The 27,250-nt window shown below is 44.3% G+C and overlaps 1 pseudogene; it reads right to left on the bottom strand.

The window, feature by feature from the left end:
- Positions 1-27,250, bottom strand: part of LOC108403857 (dynein axonemal heavy chain 9-like) — a 594,862-nt pseudogene that overhangs the window by 486,444 nt on the left and 81,168 nt on the right.

Here is a 27,250-nt window from a genome sequence, read left to right as displayed (position 1 = left end):
CTGGTTCTTTGAGAAAATAAACAAAATAGAAAAACACCTAGCCAGACTTATTAAGAGAAAAAGAATTTACACACATAAACAGAATCAGAAATGAAAAAGGAAAAATCATGACAGACCCCACAGAAATACAAAGAATTATGAGAGAATACTATGAAAATCTATATGCTAACAAACTGGATAACCAAGAAGAAATGGACAACTTCCTAGAAAAATACAATCTTCCAAGACTGACCCAAGTAGAAAACAAAATCTAAACAGACCAATTACCAACAATGAAATTCAGTCGGTAATCAAAAAACTATGCAAGAACAAAACCCCTGATCCAGATGGATTCACTGCTGAATTTTATCAGACATTGAAAGAAGATATAATGCCCAATCTCCATAAAGTTTTCCAATAAATAGAAGAGGAGGGAATACTTCCAAACTCATTCTATGAAGTCAGCATCACTCTAATACCAAAATCAGGCAAAGACCCCACCAAAAAAAAAAATTACAGACCAATATCCCTGATGAACATACATGCAAAAATAATCAACAAAATATTAGCAAACTGAGTTTAAAAATACATCAAGAGGATCATATGCCATGATTAAGTGGAATTCATCTCTGGGATGCAAGGATGGTACAACATTCGAAAATCCATCAATATCACCCACCACATCAACAAAAAAAAGGACAAAAACCACAGAATCATCTCCATAGATGGTGAAAAAGCATTCAACAAAATTCAATATCCATTCATGATAAAAACTCTCAACAAAATGGGTATACAGGGCAAGTACCTCAACATAATAAAGGCCATATATGACAAATGCACAGCCTACTTCATACTTAACAGTAAGAGGCTGAAAGCTTTTCACCTAAGATCACAAACAAGACAGGGATGTCCACTCTCCCCCCTGTTATAAAAAAGAAAAGAGAATGTGGGCTAACTGACAAATCTGTGGAAAGGGAGGATCAGATTCTCAATAAGAAAAAAAAATGGAGAAAATGGGAAAGGAGGGTCATCTTGCCCCAGCCAACTCCCAGATTATCTGGGAAGATGTGGACTGTCCTGATCCTAAGATATCAGCCCCATGACCTGCATCTTAGGAACCACATCAGATTTAATTCATCTCTGGGGTGGGGGCACCTTTTGGGCTCAGAGCCTTTAAGAGGAAACCCTCAGTCTGGCATGCAAGGTCTTCTGTATTATGGTCCACAGTATCTTTTCAGTCCTATTGCCCACCCACTACCCCAATACCTTTTCTCAGCAACACTGGAGCTCTCTCTGCTGCTGTACAATCTCTATGGTTCCACATCTACCCTTTTGCTGAGCCTTTCCCTCTACCTGGCAGACCCTCCTGTCCTTCTCTAACTTTAAAAAGTCTATCCAGTGAACTTGGGAGGAGAGACATTGGGTGTAGCTATGAGCCTATCGGTGAAAACAGTTACAGGTGCAGAGGACCAGGTGATGTCTTGCTTCCTTCTGTAAAATGTGGTCTCAGAAATGAAAGCAGATACCAATTTGCGATTCTATTTATACGTCACCAGGGCTTAATCCCAACCAGTGAAGTATTGTGTGCTTAGAAGCACCTCCTGAGGTGGAGTAGAAGTAACCTGCCCCCAGACTGTTTGTTCCCCAAGGGGGAGCACCCTCTGTCCTGTGAAATAACTTAGTGGCTTATGTTGGAAAAGTAACGGCATTCCAGTTTCCTCCTCTGTAAAGTCCTTCATCTGCATCATTAGCTGAATATGTTGTGGGGATCAAATGTGATACTGAATATAAAAACACTTATAAACACTGAAGTGATAGTCATATGATTTCTAAAGATAGTATTGTACAAGAAAAAAAAATCTCTCCATGTCCCTACACCCTAGGACCCTCCTTTGTGGCACTTGTCACATCTCACTCCACGGCCCAGCTATTTGTGTGCAGGTACTTCTGGAACTACATGTATGTATCGTGAAAATGTTACTTTCTACAAAATTGCTCAGTAAAAGTAATAGACTTCTGGAGAAAGGGGACTGGGGCAGACCATTCAACATGTACAGAACTTTATATCTGAAGCCCTAAAAACTCAACAGTATATCCTAATCCCAATAAAAATGTCAGCACAATTAAATCACAAGAGCACTTGCACCTTGCCCCATGTTGGTCAATCCTTCGCAGCACAAAATCTGGGGGCCTGTGCTTCCTTTTTAAGGAGGTAGGTCATGGGTATATTCACTCCTAATAAAGGTCATTTGGATCACAACTAAAGATCTGCTCTGGATGAACACTTCTTCATTAATCTACAGTTTTAACCCAACAGGGAAATGCCTTCACCTTCCCTCAGCCTCCCCAGAAAATGTAAACACCACCATGGTTCCAATAGCCAACTGGTCACCCTTGCACTAAAGTTAACATTTTTTTTGAAGTCTTTATTTACTGCCAAATGTATTCATTTTCTAATGCTGCTGTAACAAACCACTGCAAATTTAATGACTTAAAGCAACACAAGTTTCTTAAGAGTTTAGGTGGTCAGAAATCTAAAATGGGTCTCACTGGGCTGAAACCAAGGTGTTGATAGGACTGGATCCTTCTGAAAGATCTGTGGAAGAATCTGTTTGTTTTGTTTTGTTTTTACTTTTTCCACCTTCTAGAGGCTGCTCCATTCCTGGCCTGTGGCCCCTTCTTCCCTCTAAAAGCCCCCAATGGCTGATCAAGTCTCTTTCCTGTGGTGTCACTCTGACATTCATTCTGCTTAATTTTATAGACCATTGTGATTATATTGGGCCGCCCAGGTAACTCAGGGTCATCTCATCTCCAGGTCAGTTTATTAGCAGCCTTAATTCCGTCTGTGACCTTTGCCATGTAGCAAATTCACAGAGCCTGGGAATTAGGATGTGGACACCTTGCAGGAGGGTATATCAGTCTTCTTAACACTAGGAATTTTTTAATTGTAAGAAAGCTTGCTCCTGATCACTTCAAAACATTTATAAGATCAGAAAAATGCAGAGGAATCAACGTGACTTACACATTGTACCATCACCCCTCTATAACCATGTAGAAGTAATTCACAGGAAGGCAACAAGTGCTGTAGCACAACGGATGTGTCTTCTTCCTTTCATTAGATCATCAGCTCCCTGATGGTAGGGGCTCTGTCTTTCTCTTGCATTCCCCACCACTCATTCCACACTGTGAGTGCCCTAATAAAGAGCTCTTGAACTGGGTTATTACTAAATTGATACACATTTGTACATCTAAAGTACCCCTTGGATTGAGAATGAAGGAAACCAATCACCCAAGGAAAGGACCAAGAGACAAAGAAATTTTGGGAGGGAAAACCCCATGTACCTTGAGCACAAAGTTGTCTTCAGCCTGGAGCTTCAGATCCACCACCGCCTTCCTAACCAAACCTTCAAAGTTGAGGTCTCTCCTCCAAGGGACGTCCAGGGCCCCAATCAGGCCCATGAACACTGGCATGTCATCAGTCACAATCTTGGGGATGTTGAAGTCTCGCAAGGAGCGCATCAGGACTTGGTCCTCAGGCCGGTCAGAGTCCCCTCGCTTCAGGGATCCTGCCACCACCAGCACAGACTTGATGGCCTGCAGGCCCCAGTCGTAGTGATCCTGTGGGATGGCAGCACAGGTTAGACCAGGGCTGTGGGCTGCAGAACACCATGAACTTGGGCTGGTGTCTGCAAAGTTATAGATATCCCATCAGGATTATGTCACTTCTGGGGCCAAGATAGAGGCACAGGAAAAGACCAGTGATGTAGAAGATTCTGATCACAGGATCCTCACTCCTGGTCTGGCATTAGTTTTCCAGCTATGATGACAATAACACAGATGCAGAACATACAGGGGCTGGAGGTCAGGGAAACTAAACAGAACCACTTCCAAACCTGTCTAGCTACTCCTTGTACATCCAGTGGGTGGAAGGGTTATAAAGAAGGGAACTTGTTGGCTCTTAGAAATGGCCAAGGCTGAACTCGCACACTCCACCCTGGAGGCCTTCAAACACTCTGAGAAAGGAATTCCCCCAAAAACAGTTGCTTAAAAATTCTGTCAAAAGTAAAACTCACTGGTCACAAGTCCTGACAGTAGATGCCAGGGGAGAGTGAGCCATACTGCTGACACCACGTGTACGAGCAGCGTGGTAGGGGAAGTGTGTAGTACAGAGCAGAGCCTGCACTCAGGCAGAACTAGATTCAAGTCCCCACTCTGCTCCTTGCTTCATAGCAGATCATTATTTAATGAGAGCTGTGACACATGCTGCAATTCACTGTGCAAGGAAGACAGGGGACAAGGTGGCTCTGCCCCAAACTGTGAGTGCCCTACCTCAGCCTGTGGATAACCTGGTTCTTCTGGCCTGGGCTGCACTTCTTTCTCATCTGTGCTTCACTGAATTCTATGCCGTCAGGACTTTAATGTTGTTTCTTCACGGAAGTCTGCTCCTCCGCCTATTACAGCAGCCATGTCTTTGTCCTTCAATGCACACTGAGATTAGGGAAGGCCAGTGCAGGGCTGTGAAAGTAGGTGGGAGGCAGAGCCCCACACAGTCTTTTAAGGGTGTGATCAGGATACTGGTCTTTATTCTAAAACCAGTGAGAAGCATTTTTAAGTGATCACTTTAGCTGGTGGCTAAAGAATGGGCTCGAGGAACTGGAGCAGAGGTAGAGAAACTTGCAGAGAAGCAGTTCCAAGAGTTTAAGCCAGAGACGTGGGTGCTTGGAACTAAAGGGGTAGAGAGAATATGAGACACATGTGAGAAATATCCAGGGGGTAAAATGCACAACAGCTCATTCATTATAAGAGGTAGGGCTGAGGAAGAGGCACAGGTTGAGGATAACCTGCAGTGTTCTGGAATTAACAAGTGAGTAAATGATGGTTCCTGGTACTGAAGTGGGGAATTCAGGAGAAGTAGGCTTGGGGTGGGGGGCTGGCATGAAGAGCAGCTTCAGATGCTCAGCTGGAGGTGGTTATGCGCCTTGGACAGATTTCACAGGGCTGAGAGAGCCCATATTGTGGTGGCAAATGGGATCCAAGCCAGAGACCCCCAAACTGTAGAGGGGCTGTGGGAGCAGCCCAGGGAAGCCTGATGGTTGTCCTTCCCGGCAAGAAATTCTCCCCTGAAGGCTTAGACTTAGAGGTGCTCAGTCATGTTTAAAGGTGCTATTCCTGCCGGGGGACCTGCCATAGGTCCTTCTTGTCCTTTTAAGGACAAGCGGCAGTGAGAAGCGGGGATCCTTACTGCTTAACTCTCTCTTTCCAACCCTCTCCCCATATCATGCCCCTTCAGATAAAGACCATTGCCTCCAAGGGTTTTGTTTGCCACTGCAGGATTTCTCTTGGGACACTGGATCTATAAGGTGTTGCTAAGTATTCTTTCAGAAAATGGAGTTCCGCAACCAAATCATTTAAAAATGCTGGGCTAAGAAAATGAACACAGATCTTTATTATAGAAGTGTTCAGAGCTTTTAATAAGCTGAGCACAGAGTGAGTGTCCTTGAGAACGCTCTAACATTTGCCTAACATCCTGGCCCCAGAACCGGTCCAGAGCTGGGGCAATCACATAGGAGCGGTGAGCAGTCTAGCTAGGGAATGCACCTGTTTGGAGAGAAGCTCTTTGCACAACTGGTAGAGAGTGATGAATTTTCTGGCTAATAACTGGGCTTCAATGAATCCTTCTGCCACCAACATGATCTCACAGATCAACTCAAAGTTGGGAACAACCATCACACAAGGCCTGCATACAAGGACACAGAGAGCCAATTAGGTTTCCCAACCACAGAGTTGCAGGGAGCTTGTAAGACAAGAGTCACTGGCTGAGATCATGGACAGAGGCATTTGTGAGTGCAAAAACTGAGACCTTAGCAATTATTTCATCAAAGACCCTCAATTTAAAGATGAGCTAACTAAGGATAAAGGAAGTGAACTCTTGTCCAAGGTAATGGATGATGTCAGCAGGTAGAGGCAGAAATGGGACCACAGCTGAGTCTTGCAACCTGAATCCTGTGTGCCTTGCACAAGGCACAGATCAGTAAAGCCTTAGTAATTAGTGGATTACTAGATTGTTAATCTTCCATAATAGATTAAGGGCTAAGCTTGAGGAACTGAGTCTCTCTTGGTGTCCACAAGAAAATGAGAATCTCCCCATTCCGCATTCTCAGAACATGCATCACCTCCAAGCCCTGATGCTCAGGCTTCCCTTGTACTTGCCACATACACGTGGAAATCTCTCATGCTGAGATCTAAAGTAGGTACCTATGAACCCCACTTGCCACAGAATGGTGTATAGGAGACTATAGAAGGGGACGTTTGTCTGTGCATAAGGATTTCCTGTGATTTTCCCCCTGTAGCTCTAGAAACATTTGATTTTAAAATTACTCACTTTCAAAACTGATTAGGAATGTAATAGGAGCCTAAGGTTATTATATTCCTTTAATTGCATTTTTCCTACACAGATAAAAATTTTCAAAAACATATCAGTCACTTACATCTTTTCTTTAAGTTATTTCACATTGCCTCCAAACTCAAAGGAGCAACCAAATGCTCAGATGCTCAAAATTACTTTGAAGCCTGAAATAAAGTTAAATATGCATCCATACAACAGAATGCAGTGTGGCCACAAAAAGTAATGTGGTAGGAGAAAAACTATTTAATGACATGGGAAAACATTAACTAATAAAGGCAACATACTAAACTATATACAGAGTCTCATACCAAGTTTGAATAAGAAACACTCTGTTCACACCAAACTGGAAGAAAGAATGCCAAGGGCTCTGCTGAGCATCCCAGGATGACAGGCCCGAGATGGGGAGGGACAGAGTGCCTGCTGTCAGATGCCGGGGTTCAAACTCCGGTACTGCTGCTTACTAGTTGGGTTACTAGCTAACCCCAGTAACAGGGATCTACCCTGGCAATTTGTTGATTCTGTTTTCTCACTGAGCAAGGGGAACACTAATATTATCCATCTCATAGGGGTTTTGTGAGAATTAATGTTAAAGTAGGTGTTTGCATTTATTGTTTTTACAAATATGTTTCTGTTTTGTCCCCCCAAATTTTCTTCTGTATTCCCTTGAAATTCAGCAACAAAATGTAAGGAATAATTCTTACCAGGGTGATAAGTCACCCCCATCATTATTTGTAGCACAAGCCTTACGTAATAAACACTTTGTGTAAACAAATAGCAAACAATCCTGTATCTTGTGGTACCAGCTTAGACAGCCTGTTGACATTCCAACAAGCTCTTGGCTAAACTGGGGATCTGCCTGAAGGACAGCCACACACCTCTCCAAGTGAGACAGGGATTTGCCACCATGGGAACCATTTAAATGTGAGGGAAAATGTATACAGGAGCTTCCCAGCAGTCCCCTAAGCCTCTGCATCCCCAAACAGACAGGCCTGGGTCTCTCAGTCTAGAGACAAGACCAACAGCTTTATCAGAGCTCCCATAGCCTCTCTCTGTTAGGTACCAGCTCACAGGCAGAAAATCAAAAGCCATGAAGTAGAAGCATCTTTCTGCTTTCTTTTTGTTGGGCTGGCTTCTCTTCTGAAAAAAGAATGGAGACTCCAGTCCCTGCTACAAAATGCATTTATGTTTCTTTTATTGCACACAATAAAGAAGATTTACACACATGGCGATACCCACTGGTGGCAAAAGTAAAAGAGGTGCTCTCATGCATTGCTACTAGGAGTGTCATTTGGCACTACTCTCTTTAGAAAGCAATTTGGCAATGTGTATCAAGAACCTTAAAAATGTTCCTTCCTCTTAACTCAGTGATTCCACTTCTGGGAAGCGAGCCAAAGAAAATAATCATGCATACAGAAAAAAGAAAGACTTACATACAAAGATGTATATTACCACATTATGCATAAATTCATTTAAAATGTTGGAAACAGTCCTAATATTTAACTATGGGGGCTTGTTAATTACACTGTGAACCATGCACCTGATAGAATAAAATGCAGTCATGAAAGAAGATTTCTTAAGACTGCCTAAGAGAAGACACTATTTATGCTAGGATTATGATAGACTGTGAACTGAAAAAACAAACCAATGTGAAACAGTGTGTAGACCACAAATGTAGACTACAAATATGACTTTATAGTATACATATAAAGAAGAACAGAATACAATTAAGCAAAACATAATTTCATCAGTGATAGCATTAAAGATAGTTTTGTAAAATCTACTTTTTAAAGCATTCCAAATTTCTTCTGATATATATGTCATACATTTTCAGTGGGAAAAATAAAAGAAACTTCTCTCTGGAGCACTCGCCAGGGGCAGAACTGACTCTCACCTGAAGAGGGCCTTGAGGTTCTCCAGCAGCTCTGTGTGGCCAGCGTAGCCAGGGTTCATGGTGATGAAGATACCCACAGAGGGGTTCAGGCTAATCTCCTCCCCAAGGAAGCCAAACCGCTGCTTCTTATTTCGAATTGCATCTTGAATGCTTTTCGCCTGGTGTACAAGTCAACAGAAAATGCTTCCACTGTGCTTCAGTGGTGGGTGGCAGCTCAGGCTGGAACCCATGGTTCACACACGTGCTCTGTGGCCCCTTTTCAGTGACGGACAGGATTGCATGCTGGATCTGTACTGATGGGCCCTGGCTACACCTCTAAAAGAACTCAGGCCGCCCTTATCCATATGCATAACACACTGACTAAGAGGCTGGGAGTGAACCGACCTCTCTGAACGTCGGCCCCCTCTGTGGAAACAGCTAAGGGTATTAGCACCAGCCACATGTAGGTACCTTTCTGAGCATGTTTTGTGCATTAACCCATTTGATCTTCACCATGATCCTTTGAGGGGAGCACTTCAATACCATTGTCCCCATTTCTCAATGATGAGCCGGGCCTGGGCTCTTAGCCACAGGATGATGAAGCCACTGGGACTGTTTGGAGGATTAAACAAAATACAGTCTGTAAAGAGCTTAGCATTCAGGAAATGCTGCCAAAAAAATGGCAGCTCACATGGAAACTGCTAATGTGATCATCCTCATCTTGGTTTAGCTCCTCACAGCCACTCCCCAGACTATGTTCTAGAACAGACTGTGTATGCACAGGTGACCCCTTTAGGGATGGAGTGTTCCATACATGGTGGTGACTAAAAAGGGCCAAAATGGCAAAGGGAGGCTGGAGCCAGATCTTCAAGGGCTACTGGGGCCTTTCTAAAGAGATTTGGCTTTTTCTTAAATGTGGTCTGGAGCCAGAGGAGATTGAAGCTGAAGCCTGACTGGGTCATATCTACCTGCTAGATTGCTCTTATAGCAGTGGGAGGAGAAACAGAAATGAAATTCATCCATTTATTTTCACATTTGGTGCTTTGAAAAAATGTGTGCAGAAATCAGCAGCAGCAAAAGGAGGAAGACAAATGGGGCGCTGGACCCCAGAATGTTTCTGAGTCTTTCCAGCCTCTCAGGGTTCTTGAATGTAAAACCTGGAAGCTAGGCTCAGTGCAAAATTTTGAATGAGCCCCAAGCCTGTCAGCTACATTCAGGGTGGTTAGAATAGCCACGGCTTCTGTGGAGACTGGACTATAGGGATGGGTATGTGTGAGAGAGAAAGAGACACAGAGAGACAAAGAGAGAAAGAGACAGAGAGACAGCCAGACCACAAACAGCAGCTGGACCAGCTCTCTCTCTCCAGTGCCTGGAAGGGAATGGCTGCCAGAACACATGCGTGTTCCACAATCAGGATTCAGCTCCTTCCCAGAGTAAAGCTCTGATGACTGAATACACTCGAGCTCACAGCAATTAGTTTGCAACTGAAACTTCTTTCCCATGTACAGAATGTCAATGACGTTCTGGCAAAGGTGGTCTCCAGTGCCCAGTGCGCCACCAACAGATGGAGTCCTGATGCTTCTCATGGTGCTCATGGCACAGCTCTGCCACTGAGCCCTCTGCCACCCTGTCACCCTGCGAGATATGGGAGTGGTGAAGCCTGTGTTATCTCCTCCAGCCCTGTCCTCCCATCTGTAAAATATACTGAGCTCTCACCTTGTTATTGAAATGGGGAAGTGAGCTTATTGCCACTTACAAATTGCTCTGGCACCCTTGGGCAAAGGTAACCCCCAGACCCTTTCTGCAGCTCGCTCTGACTCAGCATGCCCTCCTGTGACTCTGAAGACTAGAAACCTCACACTCACTGAGAATTGATGATGTGCTGGAGGACTGCAGGCATCTGTGCTTCTGTGTAAAAATGCTATAGGAGGGCCCTTGGGGTTGAATGTTGAGCAGACTTGAGGAATACAGTTAAGGTTGGTGTGTTAGTGCTTATAGCAGGCTCCACTGGCCCAGCCTGTGCAGGACAGGGGCAGGTTAGCTTGCATTACCTCACTGCCTTAGCAGCAGCCAAGGTGCACTGCATGAGCCATCGGAATGTAACAGTGGTCAGGGCCAGGAGGCCCTGACGACTTCCAGCGGTCCTTCAGGATGCTGGGCCAGAGGAAGAAGCAGGTGGACTGGGACTGTATGAATTAACCTGCAAGCCCAGCCGGCTGGAGGTGCACACAGGTAGGTACAGATGGATACCTGAGAACTCACTTACACTTCTCACCCTAGGGGCCTGTTTCTCCATTAAAAACTCTTCACTTTGGGAGATTTTAAAGCCACAAGGGAATGACAACAAAATAACAACTGGTGTTTGTTGAGTAGCTGATATGTGCCAGTGCTTCTCAGAGCCTTTTTGCATGATCATTCCATTCAGTCCTCTCAACAGCTGTGTAGATGGGGGGATTCTTGTTTAACAGACAAGGAAGCTGAGGCAGAAGGCAGCTAAGGAGCTGTACTACAGTCAGGTAAGACGTTGACATTAGTGGTAGCTACAGAAATGAGATGTTGGAATCCTGTGCTATTTTTGCAACTTTTCTGTGAATCTAAAATTGGTTCAAAATAAAAGGTTAAGAGAAACTTGCCAAATGTCTAACAGTTGGTAAGGGGGGCAACCTGAGTTAAAAACCAGGCAATTTGGTGCCAAAGCAGTGCTTTTCGGCACTTCCCCAAACTGCCTCCTACCACAAGGAAGACTGTGCCCAGCCATATATGGCCCCTTGTCAACTGTATACCAGTTCTGAGTCATTTGTTTTGCCCTGCAAGTAATTGTTTGTTATAATTTAGAGACCTAAATTCCCAGGAAATGAGACAAGGCACTTTGCCACCCATTAAAGAAAACAAACAAAAATGCAGAGCTAGTAGAAATCAGTGTTCTCCCAGGGGATGTTTGGCCATGTCTGGAGACATTCTTGTGGGCACAACTAGGGGGCACCTACAGGGTGGAGGCCAGAGATGTGGCTAAATGTCTTACAATGCACAGGACACATCTATGTAACAAAGAATTATCAGGCCCAAGATAATAGTGCCAAAAGTTGAGAAAACTGGGATCTGGATTAGACATTTTACCATTTACCTTTGAGAAAACAGAGGCCAAGAGCTATAAGTGACTTGTCCACTTGTCCACTAGTCCACAGACTGTGTCTCTGGGTCTTACCAAATTCCCAAGCAAATTCTTGGCCTCACCCCCAATGGGCCAAATCAGGAACTCTGGGGGTGAGGTCCAAAGACCAGGTGAGTTTTCATAAGCCATCTCGGTAACTCTGATGCATGCTAAAGTTCAGGAATCACCGCAGTCTAGCTGATTCTTAGATTTCTGCTCAGAACTGCTGCTGCCCTGTCCCCTTCATAGCTGCAGACTGTCCCCTCCCTGCATCCTCACTCCCTTCTGCCCCACCTGCCGTGAAGAGGACGTGTCCCTGTAGGTCACCCACCTGGACCAGCCACGCTCAATCTTGTGGGTCCTGATGTGAACCAAACTCCCCAGGCCTCAAGATGGTTTCCTTCCTTGTTAGTCTCCTTCTCAGCTCTGGTTCTCAAAGTTTACTGAACATCGAACATGAGAACCATGTGGGAAGTTAAAAAAACAAACAACTCTATGCCTAGGTCCTGCCCAATGAAATCGGAATCTTTGGGCATGGAGACTGCATTTGTGCCTAGCTATTTTTTCAGACTTGCCCAGGCCATGACAATGTGCAGCCAGAGCAGCATGTCTGCAGCTTGCCAGTGCTTAGGAATCTTTAGAGATCTCTTGCAAATGCAGATTGTTCACAGCAGTTCTGTGGTGGGGCGGAGTCTACGTAAGTGTCCTTGCAACTGGGCCACCCTGCCCTGTACCTCATTTCCCTCCATGGGCCTTCAACCAGCGACAGGCTTACCACTTCTTTCTAGCCTCCACGACCTGTAACTGCACTTCTCTGATGTAGCTTTCTTTCTGCCTTATATTTTTTGATGCAGAGGTTTTATTTCTCTATATTGCAGACCAGCCCTGATTTAAAATTATTGGTCCTATTACCTGCACAAGCCATGTTTGCTTGTCAAGAGGGCTTGATTGGATATCCTGAGCACACCTCTCTCTTCAGAGACTGGAACTTGGGACCATAGAGGGCTCTGCCCCTGTCTCTCCCCACCCAGGCTAGGGTCTTGCCTCAGACCCACTCATGAAGTATTAAAGTCCTTGCTGGTGACATATTTTAGGGAGGTCATTGGCTTGCTTTATGTCACATGAATCCTCCCAGCTTTTCTCCACACCCCTCTCCCTTATCCCCTTACAGTGTGTGGTGTTATCCTCTTTGCCAGCCTTTGCCTCCAGGTGCCACATGTTGCTAAAATCTTACCTGGCTCACGCCAGGCTCCTCCCTGCAGTGGTAGGCTGGCAACTGCTGCCTTCAGGAAGTGCAACCCACTCATCTCTTTTCACATTTTTAAAATGTGTCTGTGTTTTTACCTTAGAACTTCAGCTCCCCTATAAAGGGTGTTACACAGAAAGGCTCCCTTGGCTCTGAGACTCCAGCATTTGTTCCACGCCTTGAGTACTCAGAATGCCACTTTGGGGGGCTCCCAAGGCCTTGCCAATTGATCTGCAGCTCTGGCTGCTTTGCACCTCGGCCCAGCGCACTGTGGGGGCTCGTACCGAGGAGGGAGGGAAGGGCAGGGACTTCTGGCCAGAGTGTGGAGGGGGGACAAGGGGCTGGACGTACAAAGTGGAGGAGTGTGTCCCGGTGGAGCATGTCCTGGGCCCAGAAAACCCAAAAGGCCTAGAGAGTCAGTTGCAACAATAATGGCAAAATTTCAGGAAAAAAAGTGTATTATACATACATAAAATTGAGCAGAGTAATTGCTTTTGGAATTGCCACACTTTTTTCCAACTGGATATGCAATTCTGCTTGAACAACCTGACAGAGACATGAAAATACCCACCTACGAGGACACCAAAGTGTACTCATTTTTGTAGAAGTTACTGGAAAAGGAGCACAGACAGACAAGCTGCCGAGCAGAGGAGAGGCAGAGGGGGAGAGAAACGCCACAGCTGGTGCGGTCCCTGAACCAATATGCCAGCCTGGATTGTTGCATGAGTAGTTAGGTGCAATTTTCTCCTTGGCTGAGTGTATGATTTTCAGTGGTCCCTGCTTAGATTTTGCCTGGGCTTTGGTTTGACCACTTCCTTGAGAATGTCCCCTGTGGATGTGTTCCTAGACTGGAGTGTAAAAGCATCAGGGAATTCCAGGTTGAACTTATTTCAGAACAGAACTTCAGAAACAAAAGGGAACTGACTGTGGAGAAACCATTACAGGCTTCATGCTAGACTGTTTCAAAATAAGGCCAGTTTGCAGGATCTACCCATTATGCACTGGGGACAGTGGCTCTTGGGCATGGCCTCCTCGAGGAAGGACACTGTTACATTTGGTAAGACAGCCTAAGGCTGGGCCAGCAGGAGGAGGTGTGAAGGGTGTAGAGGAGAGTGGTGAGAAAGGCAGAGGGGAGAGGGAGAGAAAGAACCCCAAGACCGGAGGAGAAAAGAAGCTGCTCCTTGCCTGGGTCCAGAGGGGGAAGGGGAAATGCCCGGGGAGAAATTGATAGGGAAGTGGGTGAAGAGAGGTAGAAAACAAGAGGCTGTAGACTGCCACAGCATGTGGCATCCAGACCGAAAGGCTCTGAACAGCATCTGGCCCCCATACCTGTACGGCCACCACGGACAAGACTTCCACGGAGATTCGATTAAACTTATCAAAACAGCCCCAGGCACCTGTCTGAGCCAGGCCCTTGTAGATGTTGTCACAAGACTGCAACAAAATACATGAAGATTAGATTGCTGTCAGTGCCAGGCTTACCATCATATGGCTACATTTTTTATTCTCTTCGTTATAGATACTTTCAGTCCCCCTAAACTTGATTAACTTAAAATTTCAAGGACAATTGACTTTTTTATGGCTATGGGTGCCAACATCAGACATGGGATCAAACAGAACCTTTTCAAGACACTTGGACTAAAATCCCTTTAAAATGCCATCAGGTTTGCATTACTGTTGATTGTGTAGCTTCCAAAATCCCAAGAAAGGAATAAAATATTATTTTTCTTGTACTGTACAGACAAAAAGCCTGCCACTCAGCCTTTGGCAGGAACTGATTTAAAAAAAAAAAGAGTTTGTATCTTTAAATCCATGCCCAAGTACCCAGGTTTTCTAGAGTGATAGGAAGCTGGAGCTTGGGGATGGGAAGTGATAACATCTGTAGAAAATAAACTACAGGTAAATCTTTTCAAATGAGATCAAGAATTTTCAGAGGGAAGATGATATATCTGTCCTAAAAATAGAAACCATTCTGGGCATTCAGTGTGAATTAGTAAGCACAGAGCAATATAAAGGCAGAGGTTACAGGGAGACCTTCAAGGCCATGAGCAAGGAGACATTGTTAAAGTGCTGAGAACATGCAAAGAATGGGAAAGTCCCACTCATGTACTAAGTGGGCACTTTCTCACCATCAGCTGTGTGCATGGCTCACGTGCTAGGCACAGAGGGGCTCAGTCCCTCCAAGAACTTCTAATTAGGTTGTGGAGATAAAGTATACCAATAAAATGTATAAATTGCCACATGAACAGTGATTCTGATGGATAATATACCACAAGTGTTATAGAGTTCAGCGAAGAGGGGGTCAAAGCACTGTAGAGTGATCAGTTTATCAAAGAGGTGCATTTCAGATTGTATTAAAACAGCACTTTCCAAAGTTTAATTCATGCAGTACCAAATCTGGGAGCTGCTCCTTGAAGACAGTGTTTTTTGGTTAAGCAAGTTTGGGAAACACTGCATTCTATAACCTACTTTTGCCAATTCACACAGTCTCTCAGCATTTTAAGGGCCCTGAGAAGGCAAAATTAAATTAGTTCAACTTTGTTATATGGCTTTTTTTTCCTCCCCTCATGTCCCCTGGTTTTCTCAGAATGCATACTGGCAAACAGTGTAGTGAAAAAACAAGAACAGAAGTCAGAGGATCTTGAGCATTGGTATCTCACAGAACTATATGGTACCTTCAGAAAATACACTGAGAATACTGGCTTAATAGAAGAACAGTATCTGTGTCTGCAGAATGGAAGGTAAGGGCTTTCCGGAGGAGGAAAGATTATGGACACAGGATAAGCAAAATAAGATATGTACAGAGAAACATTAAGGAGTCACTTTGGCTGGAAAGCTGAACTACCCAAAGGTAGTCCTGGTTTATGAAAAGTTTTGAACTTTATAAGGGCTCTTTGGAGATCTGGAGCAGAAGCAAACATGATTAAAATCAACATTTTAGGAGAACCAGTCTAACATCACATAAACTAGGTTGGATTTGGGACAGACTTTGAAAAGTCAGGAAAGAAGAGTAAACCCTACTTTTTATTAAGCCCCTTGAATGAACTGATTCCCCAACCTGAACACAAAAACTTACTAAGCATTTACTATGTGCTGGGGATTGTCCTGGGTCACGAGGAATCAGCAGTGAACAAGAAAAACAAAGCCCCTATTTTTGTGGGGCTTCCATATATAAGCGGGGAAACAGACAATGACACAGAAACAAAGAACTATCAGATACTGGTGAGTCCCACCGGAGTCTTAAAATGAGGGTGCTGTGGCTATTTCAGACTGCAAGTCACAGTCTCTCTAAAGAGGTAACATAAGTTCCAGGCATTGCATTTGTGTGCTCAAAACAATCCTGCAAGCAGATATTGCTATTATTATATTTGTGAGCATGTGTATATAGACATATGTGTGTATACACACATAAATATATATATTTGAGATATACATAGTAATGTATATCACAGGCACAGCTCAGATATTGCGAGTTCAGCTGCACACCAACAAAAAGCAAATACTGCAATAAAGTGAGTCAAATGAATTTTGTGGCTCCCAGTGCACGTAAAAGTTATGTTTGCACTGTACTATAGTCCACTAACTATGCAACAGCATTATGTCTAAAAATAATACATACCTTAATTAAAAATACTTTAATTAAAATATTATATATATCTTCATTAAAAATACAAAATAAAAAATATTGCTAAAATATGCTAAACCACCATCTGAGCTCTCAGTCATAATCCTTGATCACAGATCACCATAACAGATACAATAATAATGAAAAAGTTTGAATATCACTACCCAAACGTGACACAAGGTGAGCAAATGCTGTCAGAAAACATGGCGCCCATAGACCGTCTTGACACAGGGTTGCCACAAACCTTCAATCCATAAAAAATGCAGTATCTGCCAAATGCAATAAAGCAAAGCACAATAAAATGAGGCATGCTGTCTATATTATTAGATTTGCGATATATATAGTAACCTGTCAATGTCACCAATACTTATGTGGACATACAGAAATAAAAATCCACACTTTTCTGCATTAACGGTAATTCTAAAAGCTTTTTAAAGCTGTGGTCCCTTTCATCAAATGGAAATTCAATATATCAAAGAGAAAAAGAGTAGTTTCTATAGGCAGATACTGGCTGCCGCCTCACTTTACCCCCTGAGGGCCTGGGCAGAGGCTGGGACTCCACAGAGCCCTGTCCTGTGACCAGCCATCGTACCACGGCACCATAAGCTAGGCTGTGTGTTCCTTGCCATACCATGGTGAGCTTCTGGGCTAGGACAGGACAGTAACAGGTGTGGCAGTGAGAGGTGCTGAAGGAGAAATAACATTGGTGACTGATGGAACCAAGAAGGAAGACATGATACAATCAGGGTGTCTTTATGATCCGCTCCCTGGACCACAAGGCACAATGAGATGACAGTCTTGATGGGGTGAGGGATCTGGCTGGGAGGAAGGCAGGAGTGGCTAGGAGCTGCCTGAAAAGAGAGGGTTAACCAAGTAGGAGAGATGGGCATCCGGATGGGGACTCTGCTGCCCAGCTGGAGAGACGGCTAGACGGCGGTGAGCAGGGAGGTAGATTTGGGAGTCATCAGAACCCAGGGAGAACTTGAACTTAAAACAGAGGACCAGAAACGAGATTGGGAAGGCAGGATCAGAGAGTTAGAGAACTGTGGGAGTATGTCAGAAACCAAGGGGGCAGCACCTCTCAAGGGGGAGCAGGTGTCCTATAGCGTTGATGCTGCAGAGAGGTCAACAAATAATTCCAGATTCTTTCAGGTTCAAAACCCTTTGATGTCTCAGCAATCGCATCTCCAAATTGAGGCCAAGGGGGAAGTACTGCTGTATAATACAAAGAACGTCTTAGCACTAAAACCATTTCCAGAGAAAGTGGCTAGTTTTATAGATTTCCCAACTGACACTGAGTAAAGCAAAAACTTTCCTTTTCCCAAGTCTCCATGCTGTTCTGTGTCCAGCGCTGACCCGACAGCCCCACGTAGAAATCCTGCGGCAAAGGGGATGTGTGGGTCCTTGAGTGCAGCCCCACTCTCCTCTTGAACGCCTCCCTCTTCCACCGCCCACGCCTTCCATAGCCACTAGGTATCATGGGAGCTTTCTGAGCCTCTGCTTCTTTCTTGTCCACATCTACCACCCCAGCCTCCAGCTCCTCGCCCTCTGGTTTGAATGACAGCCATGGTCTCACCCAAAGTTCCCTTGCTTCCAGTCTCTTCCTGTCTCCTTTCATCTGGCTGCCCAGGGAGTCTTCTTGAAATACTGTGTTTTCATCATGATGCTACCATGTTCCAAAGCCTGTGGGTGTCTCTGCAGCCCGCCACCAAGGTCTCATTATCTTGGAGGTTTTGTGTCCCTCCCCTTATTCAACTGTATCTCCCATCTTCTCCTGCTCCCCCATCCACTCTGATCTCCTCACCAGTGCTCTGTGTTCATTTCTAGCTTGTTCTCCGGAGAGCATGCTGCTGTGGGAATTGTGCACAGCCCACCACACGGATGCCTGGTGAAAGGCACAACAGATTTCCCTGACTTCTATCCCTCCTCTGCTCCTCCCAACCATGCTCTGTGAGGAGAGCCCAGGGTGAAGTCAGCCCCAGGAGCAGCACAGAGAACTTGGCTGTGTCCTTAAGCTAACACTGTAAGCTAACACTGTAAGGCTGTGTTAAAATGTTACATCCCCCATTTGGCACATTCAACAGCCACGGGTCTCTCATCCTCCATGATGTCTTTCCTGACCATTCTGTAGCTTTTCCCCTACTTCTTCCAGGGAGAAGAGTTTGTAGAACACACATTCTACATACTGTCTAGTATGTCTCCTAATTACTTCCTATATCTTCCTTAACTCTCCAAGTGAACTGGATTATACTCTTATCATAATCAATCTATGTCTATCATCTAGCTACCTACCCATGCCTATCTATCCTGTCAATGTTTACCTTATCTATTTATCATCTACTACCCATCCATCCTTTATCTACTTACCTTTCTATCATCTATGTACTAACCCATATCTGTTCATCTTACCCGTTTATCTATCATCTACCTATCCATCCTTTATCTATTTACTTCTCTATCATCTACCTAGAGAGATTTAAGATGGCAGCATGAGAGGTGAGATGGAGAGTTCCTCCCAAAGCCACAAATAGTGAAAATAGTTAATTGAAATAATGAAAATATAGTTAATTGATACAACTAACCTTAAAACAGCAACAAGAAAGAAGGCTGAACCAGACTGCACACAGACCGACCTCACGAACAGAGCGGACCTCACCTAACAGGGTAACAAACAAAAGCCTTAATCAGGTGGGACCCGGGCCCTTCCCCCACCCCAGTGGGTAACGTACAAAAGCCTTAATCAGGCGGGACCAAGGCCCTTCCCCTACCCCACTAGGTAACATACAAAAGCCTTAATCAGGCGGGACCCAGGCCCTTTCCCCACCCCAGCGGGTAACGTACAAAAGCCTTAATCAGGCGGGACCAAGGCCCTTCCCCTACCCCACTAGGTAACATACAAAAGCCTTAATCAGGCGGGACCCAGGCCCTTTCCCCACCCCAGCAGGTAACGTACAAAAGCCTTAATCAGGCGGGACCCAGGCCCTTCCCCCACCCCAGCGGGTAACGTACAAAAGCCTTAATCAGGTGGACCCAGGCCCTTCTCCCACCCCAGCAGGTAACTTACAAGACTTAATCAGGCGGGACCCAGGTAACGTACAAAAGCCTTAATCAGGCGGACCCAGGCCCTTCTCCCACCCCAGCAGGTAACTTACAAGACTTAATCAGGCGGGACCCAGGCCCTTCCCCCACCCCAGTGGGTAACGTACAAAAGCCTTAATCAGGCGGGACCCAGGCCCTTCTCCCACCCCAGCTCACCAACCTGAGAAAAAGAAACAGCCGACTGGGGGAGGGGGTGGAAGCCTGGGGCTGCTGAACACCCAGCCCTGGAGGTCTGCCTTGGGAGCACAAACCGACACTGTGTGGTGCTCAGGACGTTGAGGAGCTCAGATAGGTGGAGTGCTTGAGAGAGATTCTGGCCGTTTGTGGAGGACGGGATCCACATCCAGCCACTCCGAGTCAGAGGACAGGCGGCAGTTTGAGAGGCTTCCTCGCTGCAAGAGGGCTGCTGAAGGGGCGGGGTTTGCGCAGAGCCTGCTGTGTGGGGGAGGGGAGAGCTGGACAAGGTTGTCTGGGCGCGCTCTGCCCAGCTCTTCGGGAACTTTGGGGAGCTTCAGGTGCCCCATCCCCCTGGCTGCCTACTCAGCTCCACCTCCTGGCCTGATGGCACTGGTTCACAAACCGGCTGTCACTGCGCTGCCATCTGGCCAGCCAGAGGGAGGCCCCGCCTACAACAGCTAGAGACACAAAGCACAGAGGCTTTTCACCTGTGTGCTCAGCTGACTGGCTCTGACAGTGGAGACAGGCAACACAGATGGGAAGCAGGAAACAGATCTTTCCCCCCAGCCACCAGCTCTGCTCCCCTACAACCCCCAACCTCACTGTAGGGGCTGAGCAGCTACAGAGACTGGAGCTTCTGGGCACTAGTGGGCACCACACAGAAATATGAAACATTAAAAGAACATGTCCAGACCAAAATCTCACAAACCCCAGAAAAAGGGTCAAATGAAACTGAACTCACCAATCTGCCTGAGAGTTCAAAATAAAAATCATAAACATGCTTATGGAGGTACAGAAAAATATTCAAGAACTCAGGAATGAATGTAAGTTGGAGATTCAATCATTAAGAAATTCCATACCTGAAATGAAGCATACAATGGAGGGATTTAAAAGCAGATTAGATGTAGTAGAAGAGACTGTAAATGGAATAGAAATTAGAGAGGAGAAATACAAAGAAGCTGAAGCACAGAGAGAAAAAAGGATCTCTAAGAATGAAAGAATATTGAGAGAACTGTGTGACCAATCCGAATAGAAAAATATTTGCATTATAGGATTACCAGAAGAAGAAGAGAGAGGAAAAGGGATAGAAAGTGTCAGTGAGGAGGTAATTGCTGAAAATGTCCCGAATCTGGAGAAGGAGATAGTCTTTCAGGCCATGGAGGTAAACAGATCTCCCAACAAAAGGGACCCAGGTAAGACAACACCAAGACATATAATAATTAAAATGGCAAAGATCAAGGATAAGCACAGACTTTTAAAAGCAGCTAGAGAGAGAAAAAAGATCACATACAAAGGAAAACCCATCAGGCTATCATCAGACTTCTCAGCAGAAACCTTACAGGCCAGAAGGGAGTGGCATGATGTATTTAATGCAATGAAGCAGAAGGGCCTTGAACCAAGAGTACTATATCCAGCAAGGTTATCATTTAAATTTGAAGGAAGGACTAAACAATTTGCAGATAAGCAAAAGTTGAGAGAATTTACCTCCCAAAAACCACCTCTACAGTGCATTTTGGAGGGACTTATAGATGGAAGTATTCCTAAGGCTAAATAGATGTCACCCAAGGGATAGACAAAGAGTATAGAATATGATTCATAACATACAAAGAATGGAGAAGGAAGAAAAAGGAGGGGGAAAAAAAGAACCTTTATGTTCTGTTTGTAATAGCACACAAAGTGAGTTAAATTAGACTGTTAGATAGTAAGGGAATTACCCTTGAACCTTTGGTAACCACGAACCTAAAGCCAGCAATGGCAATAAGCACATACCTATCCATAATCACCCTAAATGTAAATGGTCTGAGTGCACCCATCAAAAGACACAGTTACTGAATGGATTAAAAAACAAGACCTGTCTATATGCTGCCTACAAGAGACTCGCTTCAAACACAAAGACATACACAGACTGAAAGTAAAGGGATGAAAAAAGATAGTTCATGCAACTAACAGGGAGAAAAAAGCAGGAGTTGCAGTACTTGTATCAGACAAAATAGACTTCAAAATAAATAAAGCAACAAGAGACAAAGAAGGAAAATACATAATGATAAAGAGGTCAGTCCAACAAGAGGGTTTAACTGTTATAAATATCTATGCACCCAACACAGGATCACCTACAAATGTGAAACAAATACTGACAGAATTAAAGGGGGAAATAGAATGCAATGCATTCATTTTAGGAGACTTCAGCACACCACTCACTCCAAAGGACAGATCAGCCAGACAGACAATAAGAGACAGAGGCACTGAACAACGTATTAGAATACATGGACCTAACGGACATCTACAGAACACTCCATTCAGAAGCAACAAGATACACATTCTTCTCAAGTGCACATGGAACATTTTCCAGAATAGATCATATACTAGGCCACAAAAAGAACCTCAGTAAATTTAAAAAGATAGAAATTATACCAACCAGCTTTTCAGATCACAAAGGTATGAGAAATAAATTACACAAAGAAATGAAAAAGCCCACAAATGCATGGAGGCTTAATAACATGCTCCTAAATAATCAAGGGATCAATGACCAAATAAAAACAGAGATCAAGCAATATATGGAGAAAAATGATAACAATAATTCAACAACACAAAATCTGTGGGTCACCATGAAGGCCATGCTAAGAGGGAAATATATTGCAATACAGGCCTACCTCAGGAAAGAAGAACAATCCCAACCGAACAGTCTAAACTCGCAATTAATAAAACTAGAAAAGGAAGAACAAATGAGGCCCAAAGTCAGTAGAAGGAGGGATATAATAAAAATTAAAGCAGGACTGAAAAAAAATTGAGAAGAATAAAACAATAAAATCAATGAAAGCAGGAGCTGGTTCTTCGAGAAAATAAACAAAATAGATAAACCCCTAGCCAGACCCATCAAGAAAAAAAGAGAGTCTATCATCTACCTAATCTATCATCTATCTATCTATCTGTCTACCTATTTATCTGTCTAGCTAGCTAGCTAGCTATCATCTATCTTTGCTATCCTTGCATCACACCCAACACATGCTGAACAACGCTGATACTCAGATTAACTTGCCAGACGCAGCTTGTGATAACAATATTCTGAATCACTGGACAACAAAGGGAAGAGGAGGTTTGCAAACACCTCAGTGATGCAGTTTGCTTACAAAGGATGTTTGGTGTCTGGGAAGGAATCACCTTCTGTTTGGTGTGTTTCACTGTGGCTTTTCCTGTTGCTCTTGCTTTGAGCTGTGCCTAGACTAGACTCACATGACCAAAACTTATTGCAGTTCAAACAAACAAAGGCAGACTCCTCCTCTCATCCTGGACTCTCAGAGGAATTGATGGGGTCAGGGGTCAGTACTAAATTCTGAAAGGATTGAGTGGAATGGCCTTAGTGACCCTTGGTCACGGGGCCAGCTCATCTCTTCCTATTTGCTACGCTAGGTATGACTTTGAAGCAATCTGGCTGATTTTCTTCAATCAATATATCAGGTCTTCTGCATCTAAATGAGTGTGTCTTCCACCCTTGGGAGACTACACTTATTTCAGTAATACTGCCATTGCTTAACTATAGAAGAATCTAGAAACATAAAATGATACTTATGGCTGAGTTTGTTTCCTTAAAGCATAAACAATTCTTTTTCCTCCAGTCTGATTTAAAAAGAAACATTATCTTAAAAGCAACCATGTTAAACTTTAGAGTGTGTAGACAACAGGGAACACAGCTATTTTGGGTCTGAATTTCATTTTGTTTGCTTGCTATGAGAAAACATGGTGCTCTAGGATTCTTCAACTCTTTCCACAGCAAAATTTTATAGATGAGAGAAATTATTAAAGTTATAGCTGATGAATCACATTTGAAGAGTTCTGTATGTGGCAACCGCACACATCATCTTGCTGTCTCTAAAATTATTTTTACATTTTATTTAGCAATCAACATATCACATGATTTATATATAAATATTTAACCTATTTAATGCAATTTTTTCCACTCTAAATTTATTTACATGCCTTCTTGTTTTCAAAAGGCACTTCAGTTTACAAAAACAGTACAATAAAACAAAATAAAAATAGTGAAACTCTGAGACAAGCTGTTTTCCATGTTTTTAAAAAGGAATCTACATACAAGTCCAGTTGTGAATAGAATATTCCTAGCTTAGAAGAGACCTAATGGGTCTCTAGCTTCTCTTGCTTTTCTCTATGACACTGAACCTAGAATATTTTTTAAAACATGAAAATGATGAGTGCCTGAATGAAGAACATTAGCCTCACACTCATCTTTCGTGGGCATCCCTTGTTAGGAGCAGAGGTTCATCTAGTCTGTCGTCAGAAGTCAAATCTGCCATTACAGAATACTTTTCTCTAAGAGAAATTCTAGAGAAATACCCACTTTCAGGGAAGAGCACAAATGACTTTTATGTGACCATTTTATATTGGCCACTTAGGAAACTTTCTGTGGTTCTAGGTCAGATAGTGAATGCAGGCTTTTGGGTATAGGTTTAGCTTCTTCACTTTGCAGATGACAAAAGGAAGACCCCAGGGGTGAGGTAACCCATCTGTGGTCCCAAAACTTATCAGTGGAAGCAGTTTCCATGGTGCTGAGGTTTATAGGGAGGTCAACAAGTTTGCAGGGGTCTAGGACCCCCAGGACCCCAGGGAAGGGGCACAGAGACCTGACTGTCTGAGCTGGGCCAGGTGGCATGGATAAACCTGGTCTTAGTCCCTCTCAAAGATGGATCTGTACTTTGTAGTCCATCTTCTCTAAGCAGTTAAACATGTAGACCATGATGCCCAGTGCTTGACCCAGGTCCTTGGTAGTCTCTGTCTTGCCTGTTCCTGCAGGTCCTGATGGAGCTCCACTCATGGTCAGGTGCAGAGACTGTGTGAGGGTGATGTAGCATCTGCCAAACACAGGAGGGTGTAGGTTCTTCTCAGAGCCATGGGAGTCCTGACAGAGTGCTCTGGCCCACTTCGGTCCTCACGAGATAGGCTGGGGCTCAAAGCCATGGGAGGCCTGACACAGATTCCAGAAAGGAAAGCCCAGAGCCCCTCACTCCTTTCTGTTCCCCACAGTGCTATGTAAAGAGCTTTCTACACAATCATCTGATCATCTATGTCCCCGAAGGGCATCAGTGGCTTTCCTCCAGGCCCTTCCTGGTCTTGCCCCTGCTTACCTCTCTAGCTCACTTCTCATTGTTTCCCTCCTCAAAACGCCCAGGACTCTGAAGCTGCTCCTGTAGAGCCATCTTCACTTGCCCAGTGCTCTGGTCTGAACATTTCAGTCTCCTTCAAATTTATAGGTTGAAATGCTAATTCCCACAGACTATACTAATAGGAGGTGGGGCCTTTGGGGTGGTGGTGAAGGCATGAAGGTGGAGCTCTCAGGACTGGGGTTAGTGCCCTTATGGAAAAGGCCCTGAAATATCCCTTGCCCATCCACTGTGTGAGGACACAGCAAGAAAGCTCATGAGACCTGACCATGCTGGCACCTGGATCTTGCATGTCCCAGCCCCCAAAGCTGTGAGAAATGTATTTCTGTTATTTGTAAGCCTCCAGTCTGTGGTTATTCTTATAGGAGCCTGAACGGATGAAGATACCCAGACACAATAGGACTGTGCTTGTCCCTCTCTGTCCTTTCCTTAACCCTTCCAGCCTACCTGGATCAGGTTCCTCTTATCTTTGCCTGGACGATGGCTATGAACTCCTTTGGGCTTATATTTGACATTACCAACTAAGTATTCCCAGAACCCTCCACCCTGAGGTAAATGAAGAGATGTCCCTCAGCTGGGCTGCTTCAACTTCCAAAAGTATATATCATACACATCTTCCATATATATCTTCATATGGTATATGAAGATAAGTCTATATCTTATTCAGTGCTTCATCTCCAGAATCTAGCATGGCTCCACCCACATGGATCAATCCTTCAATCTGTTTAATCCTTCTGTGACTTTTTTTACTAATAACAAATAAACTCATGTTTAAGCTTGTTTCTGATGTTTTTTAAAAAGGATTTTATACTGGATTGAGATTCAAGATGGTGGCATAAGAGATGAGACAGAGAACTCCTCCCAAACCCACATATAATATGAAAATATAGTTAATACAACTAATCCTAAAAGAGCAACAGGAAAGAAAGCTGCCTGAGACCGCATAAACCTGGAGAACAGAGCAGACCTCATGAAACAGGGTAACATACCAAAGCCTTGAGCCAGCAGGAACCAAGCCATTCCCCCACCCCAGTTCACTGGTGGGAGGAAGATAAATGGAGCAGGGAGAGGGTGGAAGCCTAGGACTGCTGAACAACCAGCCCTGGAGATCTGCTTTGGGAACACAGACCTACATTGTATGGTGCTCTGGAGACTGCTGGGCTTGGAAAGCTAAGACAAGTGGAATACTTGGAGAGACTGAGATTCCAGCCCTTTGTGGAGGACAGGGATCAACATCAGGCCACACTGGGACCAAGGAAAATGCGGGTGATCTGAGAGGCTTCCAAAGAGCAAGAGGACTGTTGGAGGGGCAGGGTTTACATGGAGCTTGTTGCACAGGGAAAGGATAGATGGACAGGGTTGTCTGGATGTGCTGCACCCAGCAGTTTGGGAACATTCGGGATCTTCAGGCACTCTGTCCCTTGGCTGGCTGCTCAGCTCCGAGGACCCCACTGTGATATGCAGCCTGCTGTGCCTTCCTCCTGGCCTGTTGGCACCAGCTCACAAACCATCAGTCTCTACCCTGCCATCAGACCAACCAGAGGGAGGGCCTGCCTACTGCAGCTACAGATGCAAAGTGCAGAGGCTTACACCTGTGTGCTCGGCCCACTGGTTCTGACAGTGGAGACAGGCACTGCAGCCAGGAGGCCAGAAACAGCTCTTTCCTCCCCGCAGGCAACAGTTCCACTCCCATGCGACCCTGACATCACTCCAGGGGCTGAGCAGCTCCAGAGACTAGACCTTCTGGACACTAGAGGGTGCCACATACAAATATGAAACGTCAAAGGAACCTGGTTCAAACAAAAATCTCAGAAACACTAAAAAAAGAGACAAATGAAACTGAACACACTAATCTTCCTGAAAGAGAGTTCAAAATAAAAATCATAAACATGCTCATGGAGGTACAGAAAAATATTCAAGAACTCAGGGACAAATTTAGGATGGAGATTCAATCATTAAGAAATTCCAATGAAGAAGGAGATATCTAAGCTGGCCTGTGCATACAGTAAAACAACAAATTTGACTGGATCTATACTGTTGGAACTCAACCAAGAATTAGGAGAAGTGCAAGTTGCAGCGCTCCAAAATCTTCTGACTACAGACTATCTACTGTTAAAATAACATATGGGATGTGAACAGTTCCCAGGAATGTGCTGTTTTAATTTGTCTGATTTTTCTCAAACTATTCAAATTCAGTTAGACAATATCCATCATATCACTGATAAGTTTTCACAAATGCCTAGGGTGCCTAACTGGTTTTCTTGGTTTTACTGGAGATGGCTGGTAATTGTAGGTCTGCTTTGGTTATGTAGCTGTATTCCTATTATGTTAATGTGTGCACAATTTAATTAGTAGTTTAAAACCTATACATGCTTATGTTACTTTACAAGAAGATATGTCAAAGAAATAATCAATCTTCCCATGTTTTCTTCCATCTGATACTTCTATAGCATTTCTTCTTCCTTCCTAATTACAACCCTTAAGAAGAATTCGTGCCTCATACTGAAATTACCGAGTATCACA

The sequence above is a fragment of the Manis javanica genome, chromosome 4, assembly GCF_040802235.1.
Source record: "Manis javanica isolate MJ-LG chromosome 4, MJ_LKY, whole genome shotgun sequence".
NCBI classification, from domain to species: domain Eukaryota; kingdom Metazoa; phylum Chordata; class Mammalia; order Pholidota; family Manidae; genus Manis; species Manis javanica.
Note: the sequence above shows the minus strand (reverse complement) of the source record. Positions and strands in the feature narration are given on the sequence as shown.